The 16,839-nt window shown below is 61.3% G+C and overlaps 1 protein-coding gene across 2 annotated transcripts in view; it reads left to right on the forward strand.

Annotated features, from left to right (window-relative positions):
* Nucleotides 435-16,839, forward strand: part of OSBPL5 (oxysterol binding protein like 5) — a 69,105-nt gene continuing 52,700 nt past the window's right edge. For both annotated transcript variants that reach the window (XM_018043331.1, XM_018043332.1), the window contains exon 1: nt 435-496. The gene's annotated coding sequence lies outside the window, so the exon portion shown is untranslated. The remainder of the gene's footprint in view (nt 497-16,839) is intronic.

A 16,839-nucleotide genomic window follows, 5' to 3' on the forward strand; every position in this document is an offset into this window, starting at 1 on the left:
CTGGTGGCTTCCACCTGGGGGAGAATCGGTAAGAGTCTTGGGCTCAGAAAGAGAGGGGTCTCCCCACATCCTGGCTGGGAGGCGGGGGCTGGAGGTCTGCAAGCATCTGTGACCACGACGGGCCCTCCCACAACCTCACCCTGGAGGCTGACCCCAGTCACCGCCAGCACCCCTTTTCCGGAAGGGTCCGCACCCCCGTCGCGGGGCGGGCTGGCGTAGGGAAGGAGCCCACAGCGCGCCGGGGGAGCGGGGCGCAGCCCGGCAGGGGCGGGGGTCCGAGGCGCGCCGGCTCCGCACTGCGATCCCGCCCGGGTTTTGCGGCCGCCGCGCCCTCCGTCCCTCCGCCCTGCCTCCCCTCCTCCGCCCCGCGCTCCCTCCCTCCGCTCCCGCGGTTGGATCAGTCTTCTGGCATTTCCTGCAGCCGGGCCGAGTCGCCAGCTGAGCCCCCGCGCGCCCGGCCCGGCCCGGCCCGGCCCAGCGCGCCCCGCTTCTCACGGTAGGAGCGCCGCGGGCGGGGAGGGGGCGGCAGGGTGCGGAGGCGCCGGGGAGCGGGCGGGGAGGGGGCCGGAGGGGCTGCGGCCCGGAGGGTCGGGAGCGTCCAGCCGGCCGCCGGGTGGAGGGGGGCGGGCTGCGGAGTCGGGGGAGCCCCGCGCCAGAGTCTGCGGACCCGGGGGACGGGGGGCGCAGCCCCGCAGCCCCCGACAGTGGCCTGTCTTGGGGAGCCGGGGGTGGTGCGGGGACGATCGCAGACGCGGGCGGCTTGGGGGGCGGGTGGTGCTGAACGTGAGGCGCGGCGGGTAACCGGGCTCTCAGTTTGGGGGGCTTGAAAGAGGCTGCCTGGAGGAGCCGTTCCTGTGTCCCCGCTCAGTCCAGACCCAGGGAGTCTTGAAGGGGCAGGGTCTCGGGGAGGGGGCGTGCTGCCTTTGCCTGGGGTCTGGATCGGGGTCTGGCCTCCCAGCTCTGGGCTTGGTCTGTGTCCTCAGTGAGCCTGCCTGAGCTCGGGGAGGACCTTTGCTGTCCCCAGCCTCCTCCTTCTCTAGACCACTGAGCCCCTGAAAGACTCGGAGCCTCCGACATTGTTCCCGACATTGTTCCCGGGACATGAGTCTGCATGAGGGTCCTGTGCGCTTGAGGATGCCTGGGTATCAGGGGAGGGCGGGATGTGGGGTCGGGGTGCCGGCAGCCCTGGGGCAGCCACTGCCCCCTGGGACCCCCAGGGACAGCCCGGACCAACCTTCCACCCACCCCCACCCCCGCCCAGCTCGGCAGTCTGCTGTGGAAGACCCTGGAACCGGGGTTCTGAGTGGCCCCCGGGGCATGTGGACAGGCCCCGCCATGGGGAAGTGGGCTCCTCTGCCCCCACTCACCGTAGGCTGAGCCAGGCCCTGGCCAAGCAGCTGGTTGGGTTTTCGCTCTCTCTCCATTTGGAGGTTTTTCCAACTCGCCACTCGCTCTGCACCAGAGATAATCTGCAGGAGCCCCTTCGAGGTGCCTTTTACAGGCTGACCTCTGTGGTTCCCCCTGCCCCAGGTACGCCCCAGGTACGTACCTCAATAATGGCAGGCAGAGTGGTCGGCCCATGGCTTTTACCCACTTCCCTGGCTGTATGAGGCCGCGCCGCTCCTTGAACTTGCCAGGCCTTGTGGGCGGTTTGGGGGCGTCTGGACAGCTCCCTTTGGACTCCAGGCCTGCGGTCCCACTGTCCGCCTGCACACATGTGGGGCAGGGCCCGGCTGCCAGGAGGGCAGGCAGGAGGTGCATCTCTCTGGTCTGTCTTGCAGCTGTGTTTAGAGACGATGACAAAGCAGATGGGCCGGGCGGAGGCCCTCCAGCTGCCGTGAGTCCTGGGCCCTGTCCTGGGGAGGCCGCAGTGCCGATGTGAACCCATGTGGGCGGTGCGTCCTGGACGCTGGAGAGAAGCCCCTCGTTTCTGGACCCGGGAGTCAGGCTGGCCTGAGTTGGGCTAAGGGATCAGCTGAGTCTCCAAAGGTCTGTTCCCGGCTCTTTCCGGAATTCTGGCCACAGCCCCTCCCCTCTAGGATGGTCATTACGGGGCTCAGAAGGTCCAGGGGTCAGTTTCTCCCCTGAAATCTGTCTTCCTGAAAGCTTCCTGAACTGTGACAGTCAGCTGACATGCTGCACTTGGAGGAGGAAAGGAAACCTGGGTGACAGGCCAGTGGTTTGAAGATTTTGGGGCGTTCTCAGCAGCTGTGTCTGGGGGACTCTAGCTTCCCGCTGATGCTGTGGTCAAGCCAGAGTGTGCGCGTGTGTGGTGGCGCACAGGTGGATGAGAGCTCACCCAAGGTGATGGAGGCGTGCCCGCCCCGCTTCCCGTTCACTGCAGGGACAGGTGTGCGGCCATAGCTAGGAAGAGTTACATAGGTGAGGCCCGAACCTTGGGGCTGGGGGCTGTTCAGGGGCGCACGGCACGTGCCAAAAGGATCCCCATCTTTTGGATTTGAAGGGAGTGGTCCACAGGTTGGATAGAACTGCCTGGCTGCTCTCAGGAGTGGAGAGGAGCCAGGGGGGCACCGTCAGGGGGTGGGGGCAGGGTTGAGTGGCACAGAGGGGTTGAGTGGCCCCTCCGAGGGCCAGGCGTGCTGCTCGAGGCCGTCAGAGGAGCAGAGGGCTGCTGTCGGGGCTGGGGTTGCCCCGTGAGCCTGTGGGTCGAGGGAAAAGCCCAGGGGATGAGCTCTGTGCAGGTCTTCGGCTGGCCTTGGTGGCTCGTCACCTTCAGTGGCTGGGGAGCTGTGTGAGCAGATAGAGCTCGTCCAGGGAACGGTGGTGGTGGTTGAGGACAAAGGACTTGGACTTTGGATCACGCGTCCTCGGCGTTGCAGCTGCCCCACGCCAGGATTCCTGTGTGCCTGTGGGTGTAGAGTTGGCCTATCCTGGTGTCTACACTGAGGGGAGTGGGCACCTGCTCTGTGGTCAGGATTGAAGTCACGTCCCATCGAAGGCCAGGGCTTAGATGTGACTTGGGTCTGGGACACAAGGACTCTGGCTTCGAGTTCTTTGTCCAGTGAGGTAGATGGGGAATCGGCCGTCAAGGTAAGAAGCGCTGCACACCCAAGACGTGGAGCCGCCTGGGAAGGCGCAGGGCTGTAAGAGAATGTCCAAGGTTATCTGGGTCATGAAGCCAGTGAGAGGCTGTTCCCACGGCACAGGACACGAGCCTGGTTGGCCAGCCCCAAGGGACCCACGGGGCCCTTGGCAAAAGCCTCAGAGCCAGCACGTTGCTCACCTCTCAAGCCCACCCTCCACCCACTCCTCTCTCCAGACTGGCCTCTGCTCCTCCCTTCCAAGGTGTGAGGCTTCGTTTTCTCAGCACTGTGATCCGTCGTCTCTGAAACCACCTCTGTCCTGCACTAGTTCAGTTGAGTGGATGGATACAGAGAGAGCAGCTGGGCCAGAGCGGGCCCATGGCAGGCGACGTGTAGGCATTTGGGGTTATCCTTCACTCATTGCCTTGATGTACCCTGGGGCTCTGACCCCCAGCCTGGCACACAGTAGGTGCTGATGTACTCTGGGGCTTTGACCCTCAGCCTGGCACACAGGAAGTGCTGGTATCCCCTGGGGCTCTGACCCTCAGCCTGGCACACAGTAGGTGCTGGTATCCGCTGGGGCTCTGACCCCCGGCCTGGCACACAGTAGGTGCTGGTATCCCCTGGGGCTCTGACCCGTGGCCTGGCACACAGTAGGTGCTGGTATCCGCTGGGGCTCTGACCCGTGGCCTGGCACACAGTAGGTGCTGGTATCCCCTGGGGCTCTGACCCCTGGCCTGGCACACAATAGGTGCTGGTATCCCCTGGGTCTCTGACCCTCAGCCTGGCACACAGTAGGTACTGGTATTCCCTGGGGCTCTGACCCCCAGCCTGGCACACAGTAGGTGGTGATGTACCCTGGGCCTTTGACCCCCAGCCTGGCACACAGGAAGTGCTGGTATCCGCTGGGGCTCTGACCCCCGGCCTGGCACACAGTAGGTGCTAGTATCCCCTGGGGCTCTGACCCCTGGTCTGGCACACAGTAGGTGCTGGTATCCCCTGAGGCTCTGACCCTTGGCCTGGCACACAGTAGGTGCTGTTATCCCCTAGGGCTCTGACCCCCGGCCTGGCACACAGTAGGTACTGGTATCCCCTAGGGCTCTGACCCCCGGCCTGGCACACAGTAGGTGCCGGTATCCCCTGGGGCTCTGACCCCTGGCCTGGCACACAGTAGGTGCTCAAATGAAGTTGTAGGATCGTCTTTGCCCAGGGACACCCCATCCTGTGTTTCCCTCCTGGTCTGTGGGCCTCACCAGCACTTGCAGGTGGGACACCTGACCGGCCTGTGCCCTCTGCTCTAGGAAGGATGGACCCAGCCTGCCCCCTTCCCAGGGGTCCTGCCGTTCCTGGATTGGAAGTATGGTGTGCAGAGTAGCTGACCTGGGGGGAATGCCTGATATTTACTGGGTGAATGGAGGGGAGCCAAGGCTGCCCAGGCCCTCTCTGACCCTGGCTGAAATGGGGGGGCGGTGCTGCAAGGGTGTCCAGGCCCCACAGCTGGGCAGTGCCACTCATAACCCAGTGAAGGAGTACTGTACAGGTTAACGAGCACATGAATGGGGGTTATGGGGCGCCCCCTCCCACAGGCCGCTGGCCAGCCTGACTGTTTTGACCAGCTATGGGTCACTTTCCTTTGTCCAGGCCAGGGTGGGATTGGGGATGGGGACCAGGAGTAGGCAAGTCCCCAGGAAGGCAGAAGGGGCGATGGCCCAGAGGAGATGAACCAAGCCAAGGGCCTGCCTCTGAGCCAGGAGGGAGGGAGCCTTTCGGTCAAGGACCGACAGTGGGCAGGGGCGGTGACTTTGTCCCTTCCCTTGCTGGCTGGGTCACAGCCAGTGTGAGCCCATTTTCAGCAGCTTCCACTTGAGCAAAGACGCGTTCGCTGTGGGAGGGTTCAGGTGGCGGTATTGATGTGCCCGCCTATTGGGGTGAATACGGCACAGGGGAGGTGGCTTAAAGGGCCAGGCCTGTGCAGGGCGTGGGGAGGGTGGTGTGGTTGGTCAATCTGTGCCCGCCTGTGGGGGAGCCCTACAGCAGAGCCGGGGTCTCCCGGGGGTCTGTCGCTGGGGCTGTGCTGGCTGCAGAGGCAGCTCCTCGGGGCTCTCTCCGGCCTGCCCTTTCTGGGAGAGCCGCGTCCCCAGGAGGCCAGAGGGAGGGGCCGGAGGATGCGTGGGACAACAAGGCCTGCCTAGCCTGTCCGGGAGGGTGACGCTCACCCACCCCACTCAGGGGTCACCGTGCAGGGCGGAGCTGGGGAAGGCCTGCCCCTGAGGTCTACAGACTTGAGCACGGAACCTTCCAGGTCAGAGAGCCCAGGGACAGGCCTCCTTGTTATTTATTGACACGTTTGCTCAGCGTGTTCTTATGGCTTTGCTGCTGGACTGGGTGTGGGGCGGGTTCGCAGTGAGTCTTCACTCACCCTCGGGGGGACACCCAGAGGTCCGGGGCCCTTGCACATCCTCCCATGGACCCTGAGCTTGTGGGGCTCGCCACTCCAACCCCGAGGACAGGGAATGGGAGGAGTCCCCCTTCCCCCACCCCCACCTGCCTCCCAGGGGGGACCTAAGGGCCAGTGTGGCATCTGGGGCAGGGCTCTGAGAGTGCGGCCAGACGTGGCCACGGACGAGCCCCTGCCTGCTCGGGACACCTCTACATCCACATCCTCGGTGCCCTGGCCGAGGCCCTCTCTGGGTCAGCATTCAGCCACCCAGAGGGACAGGACAGGCCCTCCTGCATAACCCTGTCCCTGAGGGGAGTCTGGATCCCCGCTAGCCCGTCTGCCTGCCCGGCCTGGGCTGAGCTGGCTGGCCCCCAGGGCCCTGGTGCAGGCCTGGGGTTGGGAGGTGGGCCTGGGGTAGATGTCGCCAGGCATCACGGTGGATTTGGGGGCTGAGCCAAGGAAGAGGTTCGGGGATTCCTAGCCCAGGCCCTGGGACCAGCAGTTTCTTTACTCTCCAAAGCTCCATTTCCCTGTGTGTAACCCAGGGCCTCTGCAGTCCCAAGAGAAGTCACGAGGTGGGTGACCATCAGCCATGTGTTGGTGATGCTGGCAGGCACACAGCAGGGCCTCAGGGTCTGGGGAGGGCAGAGGGGGCTGAGGCTTCACTTTAAAGCCCAAAGGTGAGTGCAGGTGGGGAGTGGACCCCGCCCCCAGACAGAGAGCTCCAGCCCCCTGCACCTAGATGGCCTTTAGTTCTTAGCATCTCCTGAGTGCAAGCTGACCCATAGAAGCGGCCTTTGTCCTGATGTCCTGAGTGAGTGCAGACACTCACCTGAGGCCTCTGTCTCCCCTCCCCAAGCAAAGCTGGGCTTGAGGGCCTACGGCTCATAAGGTCCATCCAGCTCCCACTTAAGAGACAAGGAAACCACCGCCCCCAAAATGGCGAGATCACCACATGTCCCCACCAGGCCTCAGTTTCCCCATCTGTGAAAGTCACTCAGTCGTGTTTGACCCCCATGGACTGTAGCCCGCCAGGCTCTCTGTCCGTGGGATTTTCCAGACAAGAATACTGGAGTGGGTGGCCATTTGCTTCTCCAGGGGATCTTTCTCACCCAGGGACCAAACCCAGATCTCCCGCATTGCAAGCAGATTCTCTACTGTCTGAGGCACCGGGGAAGCCCCATCCGTAGGTCTCCTTTAAGGCCCCAGATTTTTGCCATCCTGCGTCCCACATTCCTGCCTGACTAGACGGGGAGTCCTGGGGCAGGAGCTTGGAGAGAGGGGGCGTCCGGAGGCCCATGTCTAGAGGGCTCGGTTCCCCAGCGCCTGCCCTTCCCACTGCTTTATAGCTGAAGGTTCCAGCAGGTTTTATGTGGAAGAAAGTGTTCACTCATTTTCAAAAGTGTGAATGCCACAAGACTTGGGGTTGGAAGTCTCTCCCCGACCCCATCGGGTTCACCCAGGACTTGGTGTCACTGAAGCGGATGCCTGCTGCTGCCCGCAGTCCCTGCAGTCCTGGGGCAGGAGAGAAGGGGGCTTTGCCAGTCGCCCACACGGGCCGCCCCACATGAGCCCTTCGGGGGACCCGGTACCCCTCCTGCGTCCTCCACCTGCTTCTGGAGCAAAGCCGGCAGTCCACTTTGAAGAGCCCTGACCCACTCCAGCCCACTCACACTGCTTCTGCTTGGGTCCCTGCTCTGAGGTCTCCGTGCTGCCTCTAGAACTCAGCTCCCAGCCCTAGGGACGGGTCCCCTGCGGGGCAGGACCCACAGGGCAGGACCCAAAGGTTGAATGAGTGTTATCCTTCCCCAAATCCCAAATCCAAGTACTTATGCTATTGTAAAACACAGTGTGTATCGTGCCTAAAAACTATGAAAATCATTTTACCATTTTAACCTAGATGTCTAACCAGTCCATTTATTCTGATAAGTATACTATCAAGTTTTTTAAAAAGAGGGGGATGGGAAGAGGCCTAGCCCTTGGTCCTGAGAGGCTGGGAGAGTTTGGGGTTGCCAGAAGGCGACACCTTGACCCAGAAACATCAGAATTCAGCCCCACTGGGTGGCCCGGAGGGTGAGGACAGTCAGGAACGGGGCCCGGTTGCTTGTCCATTTCAGTGGCCAGGGTGGGTCATCCTTGCTAGTCGGTAGTGAGCTCTGGAGGCCCCCGGGAGAGGGGAAGGTGTCCCCCACACACACGCCAAGCTGGAGTTTCAGTGCGTGGCCTGCTGCCGGGACCTTGGCCACGCCGTCCCGCTTTCTTTCCCATGCAGACCCTTCCTGGGCTGGGCATCTCCCCCACCAGCAGCAGTGGAGGCCTGTCCTGCAGGAGCACCTTCCAGCCACCTGGCGCTGGGCCAGTGCCCTCTCAGCCTGGCGCAGCTCCCACCCCCAGCCCCGCCCTGCTCTCCCAGGTTGCTGGGCGCTCACTCTGATGTGATCGGCACCTCTGTGCCTTAGCAGGTGCTGACCGCCTACCTGGAGCGCCCTTCCCGCTGGCCTGGCAGCACCCAGCAGGCATGTGGGGAACACACCAGGCGTCTGGGCAGCGCAGCCCCGGCCCTCCACCTTGTCCGCGGGCCCTGCATGGGTCCACCTCGCCCCTTACCTGCGCTACTCTTTCACCCGAAATACACTCTGTTAACGGTGGCTTCCCACCCAGGTGGCGCTCACGGCAAAGAACCCGCCTGCTGGTGCAGGAGTCATGAGACGTGGGTTTGATCCCTGGGTCGGGAAGATCCCCTGGAGGAGAGCATGGCAACCCACTCCAGGATTTTGCCTGGAGAATCCCATGGACAGAGAACCCTAGCGGGCTGCAGTCCATAGAGTCACAGAGTCGGACACGACTGAAGCGACTTAGCACGTGCTATATTACATTTTGTAAACATTTTTTAAACCGCGGTGACGCTGGTCTACAACAGGATGTCAGTTTCGTGTGTGTATAGGGTGTGTGTGTTGTGTTTTGAGCTCTGTATGCTCCGCGGCGTGCTCACACAGGGTGCTCTCCACCCCATCCGGCTCCGATGATCCCTTACCCATTTCGCACCCCTGCACCCCCCCAACCACTGCCCTTCTCTGTGTCTTTTTGGCTTGTTCACTTGTTCCGGTGTTTTGTTTGTTGCTTAGATTCCACATACGAGTCGGACCCTGCAGGATCTATCCTTCTCCGCCTGACTTGTCTCATTTAAGCATAATGCCCTGGGATCCATCCGTGTTGCCTCAAACGGCAGGCGTTGGTCTTCTCTCGTGGCTGAGCCGCGTTCCGTTGTGGACACACCACCTCTTTGTCCAGACCGTCCCTTCTCCTCTGGGGCTGGGACTGATCTCCGGGCCAGAACCCCGGGCCAGGCCCTCGCCTCCACCCACTTGCTGGGAAACTGTCACTGGTTTCCTGACGGGTCAGTGAGCCGCTGCTCCTGTTTGTTTGGTTTGGGTGTTTTGTTTTAGGCGGTGGCGGGCGGGTCACGGGAGCTCATTAACCCAGATGCCCTGAGTCTGCTGTGAGCAGCGCCCTGGAGAGGGGGCTCCTGACTTGCTGTGGGGGCTCCGAAGCCTCCCGTCCGACCACATGGATGCCGAGCTGCGCGGTGGTTGCTTCGTGGGCTCAGTGGTCCAAGAACCAGGCGAGAGCCCCCCCAGCTCGGACACGTCACTAGCCAGGGGGCCTGGGCGAGTCCTCGGTTTTCCCATCTGTGAAAAGGGCGCAGCAATGCCGGCCTCGGGGACGAGAGGAGGACGCCTCTGAAGCACAGAGCCGGCCCCTCCCCCGATGGCACAGCCGCCCGGCCCGCATCGGCTGAGGCTCTGCCAGCCAGGAGGGACCGTTCCTTATCCTTGATTGCAGTTCTGATTAATGATTAATGGCTGGGAAAGGTTTACACACAGAAACAAGTGAAAAAATAAAACCGATCCCGCCTCGTCGAGGTCCTGACCTCTGGCTCCGCTTGCTTCAGGCCGGGAGCCCAGAGTTCCAGTGTGGGAACTGACCCCCACCTCCGTGGTGCCCCCACGGGGGTGCCGAGCTGACGTCCCCCGCGCGCTCCCGCGCCTTTGCCGTATTTGGGTGAGTCCAGAGACGAGCGCAGGCCCCTTGGCTGCATGACAGCTGTCGCCTGACAGTCACGCTGCCCTCACGCCCTTCTTGCTTCCCGTAATTCCAGAGTCGTGGAGAAGTTGCAAAAACCCGAAAACGCAGCCTTTGCAGCTTCTTTTGGCCGTGGTGGTCTTGAGTGCCCGTGCCCCGTTCACTTTCCTTATTTTCCATCGATAAGGGAGCACTTAGGCCCCTGGTGGCTCAGACCATAAAGAACCACCTGCAGTGCAGGAGACCTGGGCTCCATCCCTGGGTCAGGAGGGTCCCCTGGAGAAGGGAACAGCAACCCACTCCAGTGTTCTTGCCTGGGCACTTCTGTGAACGGAGGAGCCTGGCGGGCTACACAGTCCATGGGGTCTTAAAGGGTTGGACACGACTGAGCGACTAACACTTTTCATAGGCCCACTCTTCTGTCGAGAGGCCCTGGGTCAGTTCCATCTGATCCCGTCTTACGTTAGGTCTTCTGGGGCACGTAAGCAGGCGCTTCTCTGGGGTATCGGCCTGGGGCGAGGTCTCGGCTGAATGGGGCCACGTGGCTGCCAGGGACACCCCAGCACACGTAGAGGGAAGCCAGCCTTTCCCTGGAGAAGGACACCCCGCCACGGGTGGCGCTGAAGAGTCACAGAGGTCTGAGCACGGGGTGGGCGTGGGGACCCAGCCCCGGTGGGTGGGCAGGGGATGCGTCTCCTGGCGGGGTGAGGTCCTCGGCTTACTGTGCTGTCTGGGGTCAAGATGCACTTTCCTAGGCCATCCCTCAGAGTTCCTGGCCTTGGAGACCCGCCAGGACTGCCTGTCACCTTGAATCCCTCTGGAGGGAGGTCTTGCTTCCACCTCTGCGTGGGCTGCAGGCTGACAGTCGGCTCCCAAGTGCACACACAGATGTTGGCCAGGGTCCCCCGAGGGGTCGCTTGGTGACCAGCGCATTCTGTTAATTGAAAGCAAGAACTACATGTAAGGTGATGACTGTAGTTGATAGCACTGTTGTAGAACTGAAATTCACTGGGAGACTGGAACGTAACCGTTCTCACCAAGAAAAAAATAAATACCAATACATGAGCCGACGGATGTGCTAATTAACTAGACTGGAGGAATTCTCTCTCACTGAGACATGTATCAGGTCAGCATGACGTACAGATCTTTAAATATCTCGCTGTTTTATTTGCTGATCACACCTCAGTTAAGCTGAAAAAAATAGACTGAACCGGTGACTGCAAGGGTCCAGGGAGGGTGGGGTCTGGCTGAGGGTCTGCAGGTTCTGCCTGGAGCTGGTTAGGGCAAGGAGGGGCCCAGGCTGAAACACACACACACACCATCCCCTCCCCCCCACGCCAAACCTGGGACACAGATGGCGGCCAAGACCCAGACCACAGTATTTCCTTGCGGTTGTTCCGTGGAAGCAGATTGCTGGTGGAAGGCAGCTGCCCAGTCGTCTGGTCTCCTGGGGCCTGGGTGCAGAGGACCATTGGTGACGCTGGTGCCCCAGGCCTCTGGGAGCTGGGGGACACCCTGGGCTATGGCCACCAGCTGGGAAGAGTCCCCGGCAGGATTCGGGTCCCTGTGCTGGGCGTCCACCCTGGGAGAGAAACTTCCTCTCCTGCACTCCCTGGTGTGGCCGGGAGATGCCCCTGCTCCCAGGGTGCTGGGTGCTGATCCATCCATCTCAGGGAAGCCTGCTCGTGTGGGCACATTAGTCAGCTCTGGCTGCTGTAACGGACACTACAGACGCTCATCGTCTCCAGTCCTGGAGGCTGGAATCCCAGACCCAGGGGTGGGCAGGGCTGGTCCTCCTGAGGCCTCCCCCTGGGCGTGCAGACGGCTGTCTCCTCCCCACGTCCTCACAGGGTCGTCCCTCTGAGTGTGTCTGTGTCCTGACCTCCTCTTCCTGTAAGGACCCCCGTCCTGTGGGATTAGGACCCCACCCTAGTGACCTCATTTTACCTTACCCGCCTTTTTGAAGACCCTGTCTCCAAATACAGCCACATTCTGAGGTCCTGGGGGTCAGGACCCCAACACAGGGCTTTGGGGGATGCAGTTCAGCCATGACCATGACCCTCCTGGGGTGTGTTTCTATTTTTATTTCCTGTGGGGCCCAAATGTTTGTAGGGAGTAAGATTTTGCGGTAATCAGAGCCTCTTCCACCCATAAATGTCTGGAAATGTTTTCAGACTTCACTCCCTTGGATCCTGACGGTCTTATATCCGCCCGGGAGCCCTTGGCCAGCATTTCCAGTGCCTGGACTTGGGATGGAGGCAGAAGCCCACATCATATGAGGTTCTCACACAAACACCCAGTCACGCTTATCTGCGTCTGAGCCCCACCTGTGGTCAGGGAGTCCGATGAGGCGAGTCGCGGGGTCTGTGGGGTCAGCACGCCTGCAGCCACCAGGTCCTGCTGCTCCCTGGCCTCCTGCCTGCCAGACAGCACCTCCGCCAGCCTCAGCATCTGGGCTTCCCCTCCCCACTGCCTGCTGTCCAGTCCAGCAGACACCCTCTGGAACCAAACGTGGCCTTTCTGGCGGGCTGGGTGGTCAAGCAGATGCTGAGCCACCAGGCCGTTCGTCCAGTCCTTTCTGTGCCCGCGGCCAAGTGTAGAGTCCTGAGGGCGGAGCGCGTGCTCCCTACCGTGCTGGTGGGGGTCTTCCCTGGGAGTCCCCTGCTCCTCCCTGTTACCAGACCTGATGGGCTGCTGGAGGATGCAAAGGGGGGCCCATGGAGACCTCCACGCAGAGCCCAGGAGGGGAGCAGACCCTTAGCTGGGAGTAGCAGACACTGTTTTAGGGAGTGGCCCCAGGCACACTGGTAGGTCTGGCCTTACGGGCTTCCTACCGAGAGCTCCCAGTGCAGCGGGAAAAGAGGCTTCTTCCGCGCCGAGTGGGTCCTTGAGGGGCTTCTCCCAAGTGGGGCCGCCTCCGGCCCCCGCAGCTCGTGTTCCGTCCAGCTCGTGTCCCTGCCGTCCAGCAGCGCTGCAGATTGTTTCTTAAACTGCGGTTTAACAAATGCTGGGAGGAAGACACACAGGCAAATGACTGTCCTCCCACCTGTTCATTATTTTTAAACTGTGTCGTTTTCTAGTTTATTTTTAAATCTCGAAAGCATGGAGAACATGCTGTTTATCTCTGGCGAGCCTGCTCTGCCCGACGTGGCCGTTCATCACCTCCCAGTCCAGTCTGGAGCATCCTGCCTCTGTTTGGGCCCCAGTCGGCCTGCCAGGCAGGAATAACCCTGTGGAAACTGTGCCCCCCAGGGACCCGCTCCTTCAGGCCGTGGGGGCCTTTCCCCCACCAGAGCAGCCACCCCTGCTGTCAAACCTTTAAAAGCCTTCCCACGTTCCAGGGAAGTCTTTCTAAAATGCTTTACACACAATGCCTTGTAGCCTTAGGTATAAATGAGAAATAATTTAACCCTTTTCCTAGAGACTTAGGTCCTTGTTGTTATTCAGTCGCGAAGTCGTGTCTGACTCTTTGCAACCCCATGGACTGCATTACACCAGGATTACCTGTCCTTTACCATCTTCCCGAGCTTGCTCAAACTCATGTCCATTGAGTCGGTGATGCCATCCAGCCATCTCATCCTCTGTCGCCCCCCTCTCCTCCTGCCTTCAGTCTTTCCCAGCATCAGGGTCTTTTCCAGTGAGTCGGCTCTTCGCATCAGGTGGTCAAAGTATTGGAGCTTCAGCTTCAGCATCAGTTCTTCCAATGAATATTCAGGGTTGGTTTCCTTTAGGGTTGACTGGTTTTTCTCCTTGCTGTCCAAGGGACTCTCAAGAGTCCTCCAGCATCACAATTTGAAAACATCAATTCTTTGGCGTCCAGCCTTTCTTATGGTCCAACTCTCACGTGACTACTGGAAAGAACCATAGCCTTGACTATACAGACCTTTGTTGGCAAAATGATGTCTTTGATTTTTAATGCTCTGTCTAGGTTTGTCATAGCTTTCCTTTCAGTGAGCAAGCATCTTTTAATTTTGTGGCTGCAGTCACCATCCGCAGTAATTTTGGAGCCCAAGAAAATAGAATCTGTTACCATTTCTACTTTTTCCCCATCTATTTGCACCATGTTTTAGAACATGGTTAAGTCCACTCATTTATTTTTACTTAAGTAAATGTGCATCTATGAGGAACTTTAGATTGTTGCTGCAATTAGAGAATCACCCTCACCTGTAGTGAATAGCAGGTAATCTAAAAACACAGTGAGCTCGAAACACCAAATTGTACGGCGGGTCGCCCTGCCCCGTTTTGTCTGCTGCAGCTTTGCGCCCGAGGCTGCCCTGCTTCTGTTAAGTTAGAGAGATTCGTGGAGACGTAGCTGCGTAAAGACCCAGACTTCTCTCCCTTGACACCGTCAGGAGGCTGGAAAGTGAGCTGGAGAGAGAGGCACTTTCCCACTGAGACCTGTGATGACTCACGCTCCCCGCGTCACCCAGCTGCATCCGGCGTCTGCCCACGTTGTAGGAAAGTGTGATGTGCTCTTTCGGGTCTGGCTCCGGAGGCAGAGGGGGCTTCAGCGGCCTATTCCAGGGGCTTCTGAGCACCGGCTCTTCCCTAGGAGTGGGCGGGGTGGGATGGAGAGCCTCCTGCTCGGAGCCTGGGAGGTGACCCCACCGCAGCATCCCTGTGTCGCCTGGAAACCCTCCCCAGCGACAGCAGCCATTCTCCAGGGAGCACCGGCTTTCTGTGCTCGGTTTGGGCCGCAGTGGTGTGCTCGCCTTCAGCCTCGCTTCTCGTGGGAACAGGCAAGGCAGGGCCGGTGTGGATTTCTCCCAGGTGGGGACGGGGAGAGGCGCCCGGGTCAGCTCCGTCCAAGGTCCGTGTGCTCTGCTGCGTGGAGAGGTCCCGTTCCTGCCGCCTCAGCAGGGGTCCTGGGGGCGCAGGGTGTCTCAGGCATGTCCTCGGAGAGTCCACCCTCACTTTTCGTTTAGGTCAGCTTTGAGCTCCTAGTGTGAGAGCCTGGGGCATCCCTGACCAAGGACCGCAAGCGGGCGGCTTACAGCAACCAAAACGGACCCCCAGGTCCAGAGGCGGAAGCCCCAAGTCAGGGTCCTGGCGGGACAGGCTCCTTCCCGAGGCTCTGAAGGAGGGCTCTTCCTGCGTCTCCCCACCTCTGGGGGCCCCGGGTGCCCCCAGACTTGTGGCTCCTCCTCCAGCCTCTGCCTCTGCGGTCACCTGGCCTCCTCCTGGGTCTCCGTGTCCTGTTCTCCTGTTACAAGGACACGGTCGTTGGACCAGGGCCCCTGCTCCAGGGCTACCTCATCTTCGCTCAGTCATGTCTACAAAAACCCTGTTTCCTAAGGAGGTCGCCTCTGCAGCCTGTGAGTTTGGGATGTCCATGTATCTTTCCTAGGGTGCCATCCTCCAGCCCGCCGCACCCAGGAGAGGGTGGCCACGGTGGGTAGGGGCCGGGAGCTTGCGGAGACTCCTGGAGAAGCAATGGTTAGGAGCTGGGCTCGGGCTGCCTGCTGGGTGGGAAGGCGATGGTGTTCTGGGGACATGGGGTGGCATCCCAGATGTAGCTGTGTTGTCCTCCCAGCGATCCTGGAGGTGGGGTCAGGGGGCTGCCTTACTATACAGACGAGATCACCGGGACCTCCAGAGAGGCACAGACCCCTCAGGTGCCCGGCTGAGCGCCGGGCCTGACCACTGGGGGGACCTCCCCACCAGGGAGGGGGCGTGTCTGGCTTCTCCGGGCCAGCGTGTGTCCGTGAACTCTCACAGTGCCCATGCTTGCTGGGCACAGGCTGCTGGCCAGTGCCTGCAGGTGGGACACTATGGTCCTTGGCCTCTGGCCACTGACCTGACCCCTCCGTGCGAGACGTGTGCCCCTCCGGGCTCTCCGCTGCCTGCGTCCTGTGTCCTGCGTCCTGCTCAGCTTGAGACCTGGGCACACCAGGCGTGCCCGCCGCCACACACCTTGGTCTGCCCTCGAGGGCCCCTCTTCCCTGCCCGGCCTGCCAGGCTCTCAGCGGGTCCCAGGCCTGGGGAGTGAGCCCGGGGAGAACAGCTGTATTTGCATCACCCGTGTTTCCCTGGGAACCGAACAACACTCTTTCAAAAGAGCTGTCTCAGAAGGGGAAAGTGCCAGCCCCTCCCTGGAGCCCGGGGACTCTGGTTCCTGAGGGTGACTCGCAGCTGCCCTGAGCGCACCGCCTCTAGTCCCGCAGGCCTTTCTGCTCAGACTTGGGGTGCTGGGACCCCAAGGCTGGGTGACATAACTGGGGGAACTGCTTTGTCCCTGATTTACTTGTGTGTGTGTGTGTGTGTGTGTGTGTGTGTGTGTGTGGTGAGCAGTCAGGGTAGGAAAGGGAGACAAGGACCTTGTGCAGTCGTGTGCCAGCGCCTGGCACTCGGGGCACCCACAGCAGTGCCCAGTGTCCAGGCTGGTGGTGCCCCAAGCTGCCCAGTGCCTGGCCAGGGCAGTGACTGCCCGTTGCCACGTCATTGAGAGCTGGGGTCTTCTGACGACCAAAGAGGAAGGAAGGGAGTAAGGGGGCGGCCTTCACCCTGGAGTCGGGGGCGTGTGTGCGCAGCGGCTGAGGGCTCGGGCCACTGACCCACCGGCGTCACCTCCAGGCAGCTCCTGGCTTCGCGTCTCAGTGGTGGGGCCACCTCCTAGGAGGCCCAGAGGTTGTACAACCCAGAGCCCGAGAGATGCTGCTGTGGGCACCCAGTAAAAGCAGGCGCAAGTATGCTGTTCAGCTGTGAAGCTTCTATGTGGGCAGCCAGGGCTCCGAGCTGGTGACCGGCCACACGGCAGCCCAGCGGAGTTCTGCGGGTGATCACGGTGGCGGGGAGGAGGTGACGGGGGGCTGGGGGCCAGCACCCCCTGCCCCAGCTCATGTCATGGCCCTCTCCAGGCTGCCTGGCTGTAGACACGCTGGACTGGTGGTCTCCCAGGGGTGACCACCCCCAGCCCAGACCTTGGGGAGCTGAGGGCAGCACCCAGACCCTGGCTCCCAATCTCTGCCAGCTTCCCAGTTCAGGGCATCTGGCGAGGTATGGTTGACCTTGGGGAGCCGTTGTGAGTCAGGGGCACATCTTGGACCCCTGGGGGAGCCAGGTCATCAGGCTGGAGCCTCCCAAAGGCCCGGGGCGGGGCTGGAGGCCCCAGGCTGCTCTGCAGAGGGCCAGGCCGAGGCCCAGCCCTGGGGGGTCCACGCTTTCGAGACGCTGCAGCCCACCGGGGGCCAGACACTGGGGACCCCAGGCGACGCCCCCGTCTCCTCTTCCCTCTCGTATCGCCGCTGACGCTGAACCTACAGCACTGTGTCT

The sequence above is a fragment of the Capra hircus genome, chromosome 29 (assembly GCF_001704415.2).
Source record: "Capra hircus breed San Clemente chromosome 29, ASM170441v1, whole genome shotgun sequence".
NCBI lineage: Eukaryota > Metazoa > Chordata > Mammalia > Artiodactyla > Bovidae > Capra > Capra hircus.